This window comes from Aegilops tauschii, chromosome 2 (genome assembly GCF_002575655.3).
Source record: "Aegilops tauschii subsp. strangulata cultivar AL8/78 chromosome 2, Aet v6.0, whole genome shotgun sequence".
Lineage (NCBI taxonomy): Eukaryota > Viridiplantae > Streptophyta > Magnoliopsida > Poales > Poaceae > Aegilops > Aegilops tauschii.
Window position 1 is genome coordinate 587839009 of NC_053036.3, and position 12743 is coordinate 587851751.

A 12743-nucleotide genomic window follows, 5' to 3' on the forward strand; every position below is an offset into this window, starting at 1 on the left:
TCTAGTTTTTGTCAAGAGACGGTTAGGATTTTTGCCTTGGATGACCGTTATAGTAATCCCTCGACTTGTAGGATGGGATCGATCATCTTTGTTGAGACTTCCGTGGAGGCGGCGGCGAAGCATGAACGTGCAGTCATTGAGGAAAAGATGGACTTGTGGGTCAAAGCCGTTGATGCATCGAATGCGGCTTCTAGAGATTTTTCAAAGTATTATGTGTCGAAGTGCGACGATGCCAGAGTTAAGTTATACGAGCTAAAGAGAAAAACATAAGCAACCTCAAGAATGAAGAGAAAAATCATAGATGCGCTTTTGCAAGGCAAATTGCATTGTGTGGAACAAGGGATGAAGTGAATGAGATGGACTTTAACAACCCTGGCCAGATCATTGATTGGCTAGTTAGGCAACCATCATCGGCGATACTTAGTCGGGCAACTCGTTGGGCTTGGGTCCGTGAAAGAAATGATGTCATTTGTTGCAACCCCGGGCCGTACGACAAATATGTCTTGTTGATGGAGTAGTAGAGGGGGTTGAAACAAATGATGTTGTAGTGTCATTTGGACTGTAATGGCATGTACCCTTATCATTTATGCAACCTATGTCATTTGAACCAGTGAGAACTTTATAAATAAGTTATGCTTTGTGTTTGTATTGTATCATTTGATTTGAGTTATGGTTTGTTCCATTTCATGTAGCATGGAAAACATGACCCCGGAGCAGTTGAAGAAAGTATATGAGAAGTGTTGTGGCATTGCATCTAAGAGTTTGGCGGCAGCGTCTGAGAAGATTATACCGGAGCGACAACTTGATATCAAGAGGGAGCTTGAAGCATGGTTCAAGAGCAATGATGAGGAGTTTGCTGCGATGATGGATTTCAGCAAGTATCCATTCATGGAGGAACCTTCTGATCTTAAGGAGAGAAAAGTTTTCCGTAGGCTTGTGAAAGAAAAACAGAAGATACTTAATGAGCTGCATGAGAAGGCATATGCTTGCAGACATTCTGTGGCAACAGAGATCTTTTTCTCTGTGAACATAGAAGAATTCCGCGAGCTGGACTTGAGAAAACCCGGACAGGTCATTGGATGGGCAATCACACAAGGCAAGTCAAAGATTCCGGAACGCCGTGCTCGATGGGCCTGGTTCGGCGAAACGAAAGGTTGTTGGAGAATTGGGCGGGATCGTCGGATTATCAACTGAAGCCTAATCCTGATCGTGACGCACAAATTGAACGTCTTATGCGTTTTAGATCTTTCTTTCCGAAGTAGAAAAGGTATGCTCCGAGCTTGAGCTTTGTAGTTTGAAGTTATGTCATTCGAATCGCTAGAAGGGGGACATGGACATGGATCAGTTATGTATGTCTTTGCTACTTGATCATTTGTGGTTTGAACTTATGTCATTTGAATCATTAGAAGGGGGACATGAATCGTTAGAAAAGTGTCATTTGTAGATGTAATGAACTATGCTCAATTATTGATGTCTTTGCTACTCGATCATTTGTGGATGCTTAGTTCATAGAAATTTGTAAGAAATGGAAAGGCAAAGGGCTAAAAAATAAAGGCAGGGGGACATAGATCAGCACCTACCGCCATAGGCTCCGGCGGTAGGGTGACCAACCCTACCGGCAAAATAATGGCAGACTTGGTCACAGAAAAATGGCCAACCCTACCGCCATAGGCACCGGCGGTAGGTTGACCAACCCTACCAGAAAATTAGTGGCCGGCTTGGTCACAGACAAATGGCCAACCTACCGCCATAGGCTCCGGCGGTAGGGTGCCCAACCCTACCGTAAAATCAGTGGCCGACTTGGTCACAGAAAAATGGCTGTTAGGATGGCCAACCCTACCTCCATGATCCCTGGCGGTAGGAGCTTACCGCCGAGCAGGCTGGCGGTAGGGTGGCCAACCCTACCGCAGAACAGGGGATTGTTTTGGTCACAGAACATTTCGCCAACCTACCGCCATACCCTCTGGCAGTAAGGTTTCATATCCTACCGCCATGAGGTCTGACGGTAGGGTGCAAAGCAGAGCAGAGTTTGCTCTGTTTTTCTTCTTCATCACTTCAAGACAAATCAAGTCACAGCAACAGCAAAACAAACATAGTTCATGACATAGTTTCATCAAATCGAAGACGTAGTTCATCACAAGTTTCACAAATCGAAGATGTAGTTCATGACAGGTTTCACAAATAAAGTACATAGTTCATGATAGGTATCACAAATCAAAGACATAGTTCATCACATGTTTCTCGAATCGAAGGCATAGTTCATGACTAGTTTTTCGAAACGAAGGCCTTATTGGGTCACACGAGGCCATTTTCCTTTTTTGTCGCGTGCCTCGTCCTCCTCTTGGGCTTCACGAGCCCTTGCAAGCTTTCTTGCTCTCTCCTCTTGACGAGCAATCTTCTCCTTGCGTGCCCTCTCCTCTTCACGCTTCTTGCGCTCCATTCTCTCCTTTTCACGACGCTCTTCATCCAAGCCTCTCTGAAATGCTTCTTCAAACAACCGCTGCCTCCTTAGACAATCTCGATGTTGATCTTTCTTAACATCTTCTGGCACATCTTGATCTATCCATGTGAAGTACTTACAAAGTGGAGGCGGCGACTAGGTACGAATAAAGAACAAATGTGGTCATTAGTAAGATAGATTCAATGGTTGATGATACGTCTCTGTCGTATCTACTTTTCCAAACACTTTTGCCCTAGTTTTGGACTCTAACTTGCATGATTTGAATGGAACTAACCCGGACTGACGCTGTTTTCAGCAGACTTTCCATGGTGTTATTTATGTGCAGAAACAAAAGTTCTCGGAATGACCTGAAACTCCACGGAACATCTATTTGGAAAATAAGAAAAATACCGGAAGAAAAATTCACGTCAGGGGGCCCACACCCTGTCCACGAGGGTGGAGGGCGCGCCTGCCCCCCTAGGGTACGCCCCCCTACCTCGTGGGCCCCCTGACGCTCCACCAACCTCAACTCCAACTCCATATATTCACTTTCGGGGAGAAAAAAAATAAGGGAGAAGGATTCATCGCGTTTTACGATACGGAGCCGCTGCCAAGCCCTAAAACCTCTCGGGAGGGCTGATCTGGAGTCCGTTCGGGGCTCCGGAGAGGGGAATCCGTCGCCGTCGTCATCATCAACCATCCTCCATCGCCAATTTCATGATGCTCACCGCCGTGCGTGAGTAATTCCATCATAGTCTTGCTGGACGGTGATGGGTTGGATGAGATCTATCATGTAATCGAGTTAGGTTTGTTAGGGTTTGATCCCTAGTATCCACTATGTTCTGAGATTGATGTTGCTGTGACTTTGCTATGCTTAATGCTTGTCACTAGGGCCCGAGTGCCATGATTTCAGATCTGAACCTATTATGTTTTCATGAATATATGTGAGTTCTTGATCCTATCTTGCAAGTCTATAGTCACCTACTATGTGTTATGATCCGGCAACCCCGAAGTGACAATAATCGGGACCACTCCGGGTGATGACCATAGTTTGAGGAGTTCATGTATTCACTATGTGTTAATGCTTTGTTCCGGTACTCTATTAAAAGGAGGCCTTAATATCCCTTAGTTTCCATTAGGACCCCGCTGCCACGGGAGGGTAGGACAAAAGATGTCATGCAAGTTCTTTTCCATAAGCACGTATGACTATATTCGGAATACATGCCTACATTACATTGATGAATTGGAGCTAGTTCTGTGTCACCCTATGTTATGATTGTTACATGATGAACCGCATCCGGCATAATTCTCCATCATCGATCCAATGCCTACGAGCTTTCACATATTGTTCTTCGCTTATTTACTTTTCCGTTACCACTACTATCATATTACTTTGCTGCAGATACTAAGTTATCCAGGTGTGGTTGAATTGACAACTCAACTGCTAATACTTGAGAATATTCTTTGGCTCCCCTTGTGTCGAATCAATAAATTTGGGTTGAATACTCTATCCTCGAAAACTGTTGCGATCCCTATACTTGTGGGTTATCAAGACTATTTTCTGGCGCCGTTGCCGGGGAGCATAGCTCTATTCTTTGAGTCACTTGGGATTTATATCTGCTGGTCACTATGAAGAACTTGAAAGACGCTAAGACAACAATTTATCCCTCAACTACGAGGGGAGGTAAGGAACTGCCATCTAGCTCTGCACTTGATTCACCTTCTGTTTTGAGTAAGCTTGCGACACCTAAACCTGCTTCTGCTATTCGTTCTGATATGTCGCTTGTTATTGATGATGCCACTTCTGCTTTGCATGATACTTATGATGAAACTACTTCTATGCTTGATACTACTGTGCCACTTGGTGAATTTCTTGATGAACAAATTGCTAGTGTCGTGGAATTGTCACGGCAGATGTCCTTGTGCAAGGACTTAGTCGTGGAGCCATCGCAGCTAGGAAGCTTAAAGGGGTTAAACGGGACAAAAAGGACACGAGGGTTATACTGGTTCGGCCCCTTATGGTGAAGGTAAAAACCTACTCCAGTTGAGGTGGAATTACTTAGGGTTTCGATGACCAGGGAGCTAAACCGCTATGCCTGGTTATCGATCTGATGTTGCCTGTTCTGAACCGCCGCCTGGTCGTCCCTTTATATAGAGAGGTTAACGCCCAGCGGCTCTCAGAGTCCTGGCCGGCTCATAAACAATGTCCGGCTCAGACTCTTAACTATTCTTGCCTTACACTACAAGTCACGCCATAACGGCGGTTTAACACTACAGGCCTTAAGTCGTCTCTGGGCCTTGGGCTCATTACTAAGCTGCCATCTTTAATCTGTCCTTGGGCTTCTGAATGAAGAGCTGTCGCAACGTAACTCGGCCCATCCTGGGCGGGTTACACCAGTAGCTATATCCTCAACATTAGGCCCCAGATTGATTTGAACCGGTTCATGTCAATCTTCAATACCTTAAGGAAAAAACTTCTGGCTTCTGTTTGTGTAAAGGCTATAACCCGCCGTGACGTCATCTTCTGGATTCTTGGTAACCTGCCATGACGTCATCTTACATTAAATTCATTTTTTATTCTGTCATATCCCAACGGATCTTTATCTTAATGACCGTCCCGAGAATCGAGGCGTCTTTGCAGCGGGATAATCATGTTTTCGGCCTCCTCATTTTCCGCGCCCACTCATCAATCTTCCCTTATAACTAGGCCCGACCCTTATGTCTTCGTCATCTTCCTCCTCTCGCTACTGTACTGCCGCTCGAGCTCCGCCGCCGCCGCGCATCTCGTCTTCCTCAACCTCGGCCGCTGCATCAACCTGAGCTAGTCCAGAGAACGGCGGCGACTCTCCGCAGCGAACCTGCATCCGTAAGTCTCATCCTTCTCCAACGTCAGATCTGCATTAGGGTTTCCAAGTTCTTCCCTGTTCTTCGCAGTTCATCACGATTTCCTTGTAGTTCTTCCACTGCGGTTATGTTTGATCCAAAAGTAGAGCTCCTGCGGTAGTTGTTTCGCATCCATTTTTTATGCTAGCGGATCCCTTCTCTTTGTACAAAGACCTCCTTAGAGCTCACGAACTTCTCTGTATCAGTTTTTAGGTCTAGACATTTTTCTTTTCTGGACGACCGTTTGATCCAAAATAATCCCCACAATCTGTGAAACTTGTTTGTGCGACACTTAAACAGAAAACTGCATCTGTTAGCCATAGCGGCTCATATCTCCGGCTCAAAGAGGCAATGCTTCATGAATATTCCGGCTCATTCATAATAGATTCAAATAACTTAATTGCTCATGATATCCATAACGGCTTAAATAACCTGACACAATTAGCCATATGTCATTAGGCCCCTTCATAAGCCGCCACCTTAAATAATGAACCGAAATTTTCCTCCGGCTTAAATTTGAACCGGAAATTTTATTTTGTCATAGGCTTCCATTCTTCACCATGCCGCCCAAAGCTCCCAAGGCGCCCATTACATGCAACTGGGTTAGATCCAACGTCACTGATAGCACCTTAGCTGACTTCGTGAAAACGGGCTATCCGCCCAAGAAGGAAGTCATGTCCTATCGTGCTCCTGACCCGTCTGAAGAGAGACCTCAACCTAAGGACGGAGAGGTTGTCATTTTTGCTGATCACATGAGCCGGGGCTTTGCTCCTCCCGGCTCAAAATTCTTCAGGGATGTCTTGCACTTTTTCGACCTGCGACCTCAAGACATTGGACCCAATTCCGTGTCAAACATTTGCAACTTCCAAGTGTTCTGTGAGGTGTACCTTGGAGAAGAACCCAGCTTGCTGCTCTTTAGAGAGCTATTCTATCTGAACCGCCAAAATGAGTGTGCCAATGGGCCCAGCCTGGAGCTCGGTGGAATCTCCATCCAACGGCGGAGGGATTGTCTCTTTCCTTACGCTGAGCCGCCAAGCCACCCGAAAGACTGGAACCAGACATGGTTCTACTGCCAAGACACTTCTCCGGCTGATGAGAATCCTCTGCCCGGCTTTCGCGCCCGGCGTCTGGAATCAAATCACCCCTTGCCAGATAAACTATCTCAGGCTGAACGTCAACCTCTTACTCCCACCATTAACAAGATCAGAGCTCTTCTGGGGAACGGCCTGAATGGCATTGATCTGGTCCGGGTCTGGATTGCCTGGCGGGTGATTCCGTTAAGCTGCTGCCCCGGCTTGATGTGAGATTACACGGGCCGGAAGGATGATCCTCTTTGGCACAGCCCCGACGACTTACCTGAGGACGTCATTGATGAAATGACCAAGTCTCTTCTGAATGAGAGCCTGGCAAATTGCGGGAGAACAGGCTTAAGTCCTTTCTGCAAGGCTAACCCGGCACCAGCGGTAAATCATTGACCTGAACCCCTTACCTTCCATTTTAACGATTTCGTCTTAACTTCAAAAATCTTTTTTGTATTTTACAGGCTAATGATAAATTCTGGAAGGTCAGGTATGACCATGAAGCTGCCAAAAAAGCCAGAAAGGCTAAGAAAGCCGCCAGGAAAGCCGCTCCTCGTAAGAAGGGGAGTAAACCTAGCGCCTCGGACCTGCTTCACCTGGAAGACACCTCTGAGCCAGAGGTAGCCCTTGACTCTTTAGGCTCCTTTTTAACCATCTTATTGACATAGATTATCAGCACGAGGACACCGGAGCGAGTCATGAACCAGTTGAAGAGGTAACTATAATTTCCTCCGACTCCGAGGCTTTGCCGAGACAAAAAGTCCGAAGAGTAACCCGGAAAGTAAGATTTTCACATCCTTTAGCTTATCAAGATCCTCAATTTCTTTTGAAGCGACAGATTTATGAGAGTCGGAGGCAGACCCGGACCAGCAAGGATGCAGACCTCTCCTCCGGCTTACCTGAAGCATCAAGGAAGCGCCGGACTGAGGTTATCTCCGACTTATATCCTTTTCATCCTTTGGCGGGTGTCACTCGTCAACCACTCAATTCTTCTGACTCAAACTACCAGGGAACTTCACCTTCCTCCGGCGACTCCATGCAGTCCAGCCTGCCGGTTTTCAAAACCGCACCCGGGTAATAATGATCAGCTTATTTCTTGTACTTATCTTACTCATGTTTCTGCACTAACCCTTTAACTTTCAGCGTTCAAGTAAAGCCCAGCAAGAGGGCGAAGAAAAATAAGCCGGCCGAAGAGCCGGTCCTGACTGAGCCTGATGCTTCTGCTCATGAGCCGTCGTTTGCACCAGCTCCTGATGCCACCACTGCTCCATCTGATGAGCAAATTATGGAAGGCTCTGATAACCCGGAGATCCCCAGCCCGGCTCATCCAGATGATCCGGACGTGGTAATCACCCGGACCGAGTTTGTCGAGCCGGGAAGACCTACCGTATTGGCCAAATGCTCTGCCAAGGAAGAACTTTTGGAACGCCGCAAGGCCAAGCTGGTCACCGCTGATTATGCTCATCTAAGCATTGAAGATATTGTCTCTGGCTATCTTAATCAAGTGCACAATAGCCGGGACCTGGAAATTGATATGGTGAAGCAAATACAGCCAAAATCTGAGGTATGACTCTCTTGCTTACTCCATAGTTATCCTTACCATACCAGCCCCCAAGTCTATTACTTATGATGAAATATGTTGTAGACTTAATTCCGGCTTAATAATTACTTACGTTAATCAAGTAGTTGAGCAACTTTACGCATTAGCCCCCAAGTGCCAAGTACCTTTGCCTGCAAAGTGCTTGGGACTTATTTTCATGACCCGGCACTGTAAACAGAGCTCTTCAACATACATTAGCCCCCAAGTGCCAAGTGTCTTTACTTGCAAAGTGCTTGGGACTTAATGTTGCATTATAACCACCCTAACTATAACCCGGAATTTGTACAGGCCGCCTGTAAGAAATTTGAATCGGAAATCTCTGACTTAAAGAACCGCCTGAAGACTCAGGAAAGTGAAACCCAAAAGGCCAACTCCAAATTTGAATTCAGTGTATCTGCACAAGAGAAACTGAAGAAGAAGTTTGAAGCAGAAAGAAAAGCCTGGGCGGATGAAAAAACTGCCTTGCTCAGCCGGGCCGAACAAGCAGAGGCCACTCTTACTGAAAGAACCGCCGAGCTATCCGGCTTAAAACGCCATGTATCGCAGATGGTCTCCGCAATCTTTGGTAAGTTACTCTGTAAGCTTCTTGCTAGTTTACATCATTTATTTCCCATAAGTATCTTAATTACTGTCAGCGCACTTGACTTTGTAATGCAGGTCCCAGGAGTGCCAATCTTAACCAGAACGTGCTGACCAAACTGAAGGCGGTTTATACCTTGGTAGAGCAACTATACACCGGGTCACAACGTGCCTTAGCCGTTGTGGCTCTGTTAAACGAAGTTCCGACTCATCGGGCGGATGTACTCAGGCGGCTTGCCGTGCTTCCTCAACGCTTCCAAGAGCTAAGACGAGCTTCTGCAAGAGCCGGAGCCATAGCCGCTCTAAGCCGGGCCAAGGCATTTCTACCGGAGCTAGACCCGGCCGACATCGCCCTTGGGTATCCTAGCTTGAAGGAAGATGGCACTCCCTTCGACCAGAAAGACTTCGCCGCTTGTGTGAAGAGCGTACGCCATGTGGCCACTTTGATTGGTAATGACACAGACCTTACCAAATATCAACCGGGCTATGATGCGAAGAATCAGAGGATCCCAACACCGCGTTATGAAGCAGTCAGCCTGATTCCTCCGACTCGTAAGCATACCTTTGCCCCTGAAGTTGACCCAGCCGGGTTAATTGATGATGAAGCTCAATTTGAAGCCTTGAGTGGCATTGACTGGAAATCATCAACCTTCTAGGACATGGAAACAGCCGGAGGAGCGGAGAGGGATGAGCCGGAAGCTTCAGCCCGACATCACCTTTGATTTCTTAGGCGGCTCATGGCGATGTCTTAAAAATAATGCCTCACCTTTTGGACTCGGGGAGTCCTGTAATAGAGTAGGACAAACACTTAATTTTGTCGTGCCATCGTGCACGTGTGTAGTGCTTAACTCTTGTTTAAACCGCCCTTTTATATTCTTCCGGGTTATGTTAGATCCTCTGCTTTCCTTAAGTTTAAAGAGTTGTCTTTAATTGTCCTGCATAGAAAACAAATCACAAGTCCCTAGGCGGCTTACCGCATGGAGAGTCATATATTTTACATATAACCCGGAATATGAACCAAAGTCATAATAAACCGGCTCTCAATTATACCTTTGAGATAACCATAACAGTATACCTGCAAACCTTCAAGTACACTTCCGGTTTATGTAACCTGAATAATGAGGGTGAGAACTCAAATCCGGTTCACCAACACATATAATGCTTATTATGTGCTACCAACATTATTAATCAAGGTTAAGCCGGTGGAATAAGAACCACCCTTGAACATCTTTGATATGATCAAGAGAATTTGTTTGCAAACCAAGAGATCTCAAAAATTTAGGGGCTTCTGATTCGGATACGACCAGAGAACCGTCCCAAAGGGGTTACGCTAAGATTCGAATGCGATCATAGCCCCTAGTGGCTTTGGCGTTGCCGATCAAGAGGGTATCGACAACTATGTTCTCTTTGGTTCGAATACGACCTATGTTTGAACAGGAAGCCCCCAAATGACCTTGAGAGTTGTTTAACGACGCTGATTCGAATACGATCCACGTCGGTTCCCAAAGGGGGTTGAGCTATGATTCAAATATGATCAAGAAAACTCCCCAATGAGCTCGGCAATATGCCAATCAAGCGGGTATCGACAGCTATGTTCTCTTTGGTTCGAATACGACCTATGTTTGAACAGGAAGCCCCCAAATGACCATATTTTTAGCGGCTAGATTCGAATACGATCATAAGCCAGATCAACCTCCAAGTGACCATGTAATATTACAATGAAAATAACAATGACACATTTACCTTTGGAGGAAAAAAGGACAGAGGTCCTGCTTTATTATTTATCACAATATATACATGGCTATAGAAGTATGTACATTATGAGAACCGGTGGCTCAAGTGTAATAAGGCCGAAGCTGAGCTATATTCCACGGCCGGTGGGTCTCCTCCTCCGACTTACGTGAATCTTTATGCTCCCGAACATCGATGAGATAGTATGACCCGTTGTGCAAGTTCTTGCTGACCACAAAGGGCCCTTCCCAAGGTGGGGATAGCTTGTGTGCATCTGTTTGATCCTGGATGAGCCGGAGCACCAAATCACCTTCCTGAAAGGCCCTGGACTTAACCCGGCGGCTGTGATAGCGGCGCAGGTCTTGTTGACAAATCGCCGAGCGAGCCGCTGCTACGTCACGCTGTTCGTCCAACAAGTCAAGAGCATCTTGACGCGCTCGCTCGTTATCCGCCTCGACATAAGCCGCCACTCGAGGCGAATCATGACGGATGTCGCTAGGGAGAACCGCCTCAGCTCCGTATACCATGAAGAAAGGCGTGTAACCCGTAGACCTGTTAGAATTAGTATTGATGCTCCATAATACGGAGGGTAACTCCTCCACCCAACAACCCGGCGTCCGTTGCAAAGGGACCAAAAGCCGGGGCTTGATGCCCTTCAAGATTTCCTGATTGGCTCTCTCAGCTTGACCATTGGATTGAGGGTGAGCCACTGATGAAACATCAAGCCGAATATGCTCTCGTTGACAAAATTCCTCCATGGCGCCTTTAGACAGATTGGTACCATTGTCAGTTATAATGCTGTGTGGAAAACCAAAGCAAAATATCACCTTTTTCATGAACTGGACCGCCGTAGCTGCGTCACACTTACTAACTGGCTCTGCCTCAACCCACTTTGTGAACTTATCAACCGCCACCAAGAGGTGGGTCTTCTTATCCTTGGACCTTTTGAAAGGCCCAACCATATCAAGCCCCCAGACTGCAAACGGCCAAGTGATTGGAATCATCCTCAACTCTTGAGCCGGCACGTGAGCCCGTCTTGAGAACTTCTGACAACCGTCACACTTACTGACCAAGTCCTCTGCATCCGCGTGAGCCGTCGGGCAATACAAACCATGACGAAAAGCTTTGGCTACAAGGGATTTTGAGCCAGCATGATGACCACAATCCCCCTCGTGAATCTCACGTAGAATTTCTTGACCTTCCCCAGAGGAAACACAACGCTGAAAAGCTCCCATGACACTGCGATGATGCAGCTCCCCATTGACAACTACCATTGACTTAGACCGCCGGGTTATTTGTCTGGCCAAAGTTTCATCCTCAGGCAATTCTCCCCGGGTCATGTAAGCCAAGTATGCCACTGTCCAATCTGGGATAACGTGGAGAGCCGCCACCAACTGTGCTTCTGGGTCAGGAACAGCCAAGTCTTCCTCTGTAGGCAATTTGACAGAAGGGTTATGCAGAATATCCAAGAAAGTATTAGGCGGCACCGGCTTTCGCTGAGAGCCCAACCGGCTTAATGCATCACGCCTCATTCTTCCTGCGATCAATGTGCTCTACCTGGTAACCCTGAAAATGCCCAGCAATGGCATCAACCTCGCGGCGATAAGCTGCCATGAGGGGGTCCTTGGAATCCCACTTGCCTGATACTTGTTGGGCCACCAAATCTGAGTCACCAAAACATCTTACCCGGCTTAAGCTCATCTCCTTGGCTATCCGAAGTCCATGGAGCAAGGCTTCTTACTCAGCTGCATTGTTAGTATAGGGAAACATCAATCGTAGGACATAACAAAATTTGTCACCTTGAGGGGAAGCTAACACAACTCCAGCCCCCGAGCCCTCCAATTGCCTGGACCCGTCGAAGTGAATAGTCTAGTATGTATTATCCGGCTTTTCTTCAGGTATCTGCAGCTCTGTCCAATCGTTGATGAAATCTACCAATGCTTGTGATTTGATAGCCGTGCGTGGCACATACTTCAGACCATGAGGCCCAAGCTCAATGGCCCACTTAGCAACTCTTCTGTGGCTTCTCTGTTTTGGATGATATCTCCTAGGGGAGCAGAACTAACCACAGTGATAGGGTGGCCCTGGAAATAATGCTTAAGTTTCCGGCTTGCCATGAACACCCCATAAACAAGCATCTGCCAATGTGGATACCTTTGCTTGGACTCAATGAGTACTTCGCTGACGTAATAAACCGGCCGCTGAACCGGATGTTCCTTACCTGCCTCCTTACGCTCCACCACCATAGCCACACTGACGGCCCGTGTGTTAGCGGCTACGTATAACAATAAGGGCTCCTTATCGACAGGAGCAGCAAGGACTGGCGGCTCAGCCAGCTGTCTTTTCAAATCCTCAAAAGCAGCATTAGCAGCATCATTCCAGACAAAATTCTCTGTTTTCTTCATCATCTGATATAGTGGCATGGCCTTTT

The 12743-nt window shown here is 46.9% G+C and overlaps 1 pseudogene; it reads left to right on the top strand.

The window, feature by feature from the left end:
* Positions 1-702: 702 nt before the first annotated feature.
* LOC109745089 (S-locus-specific glycoprotein BS29-2-like) overlaps positions 703-12743 on the top strand; it is a 51056-nt pseudogene continuing 39015 nt past the window's right edge.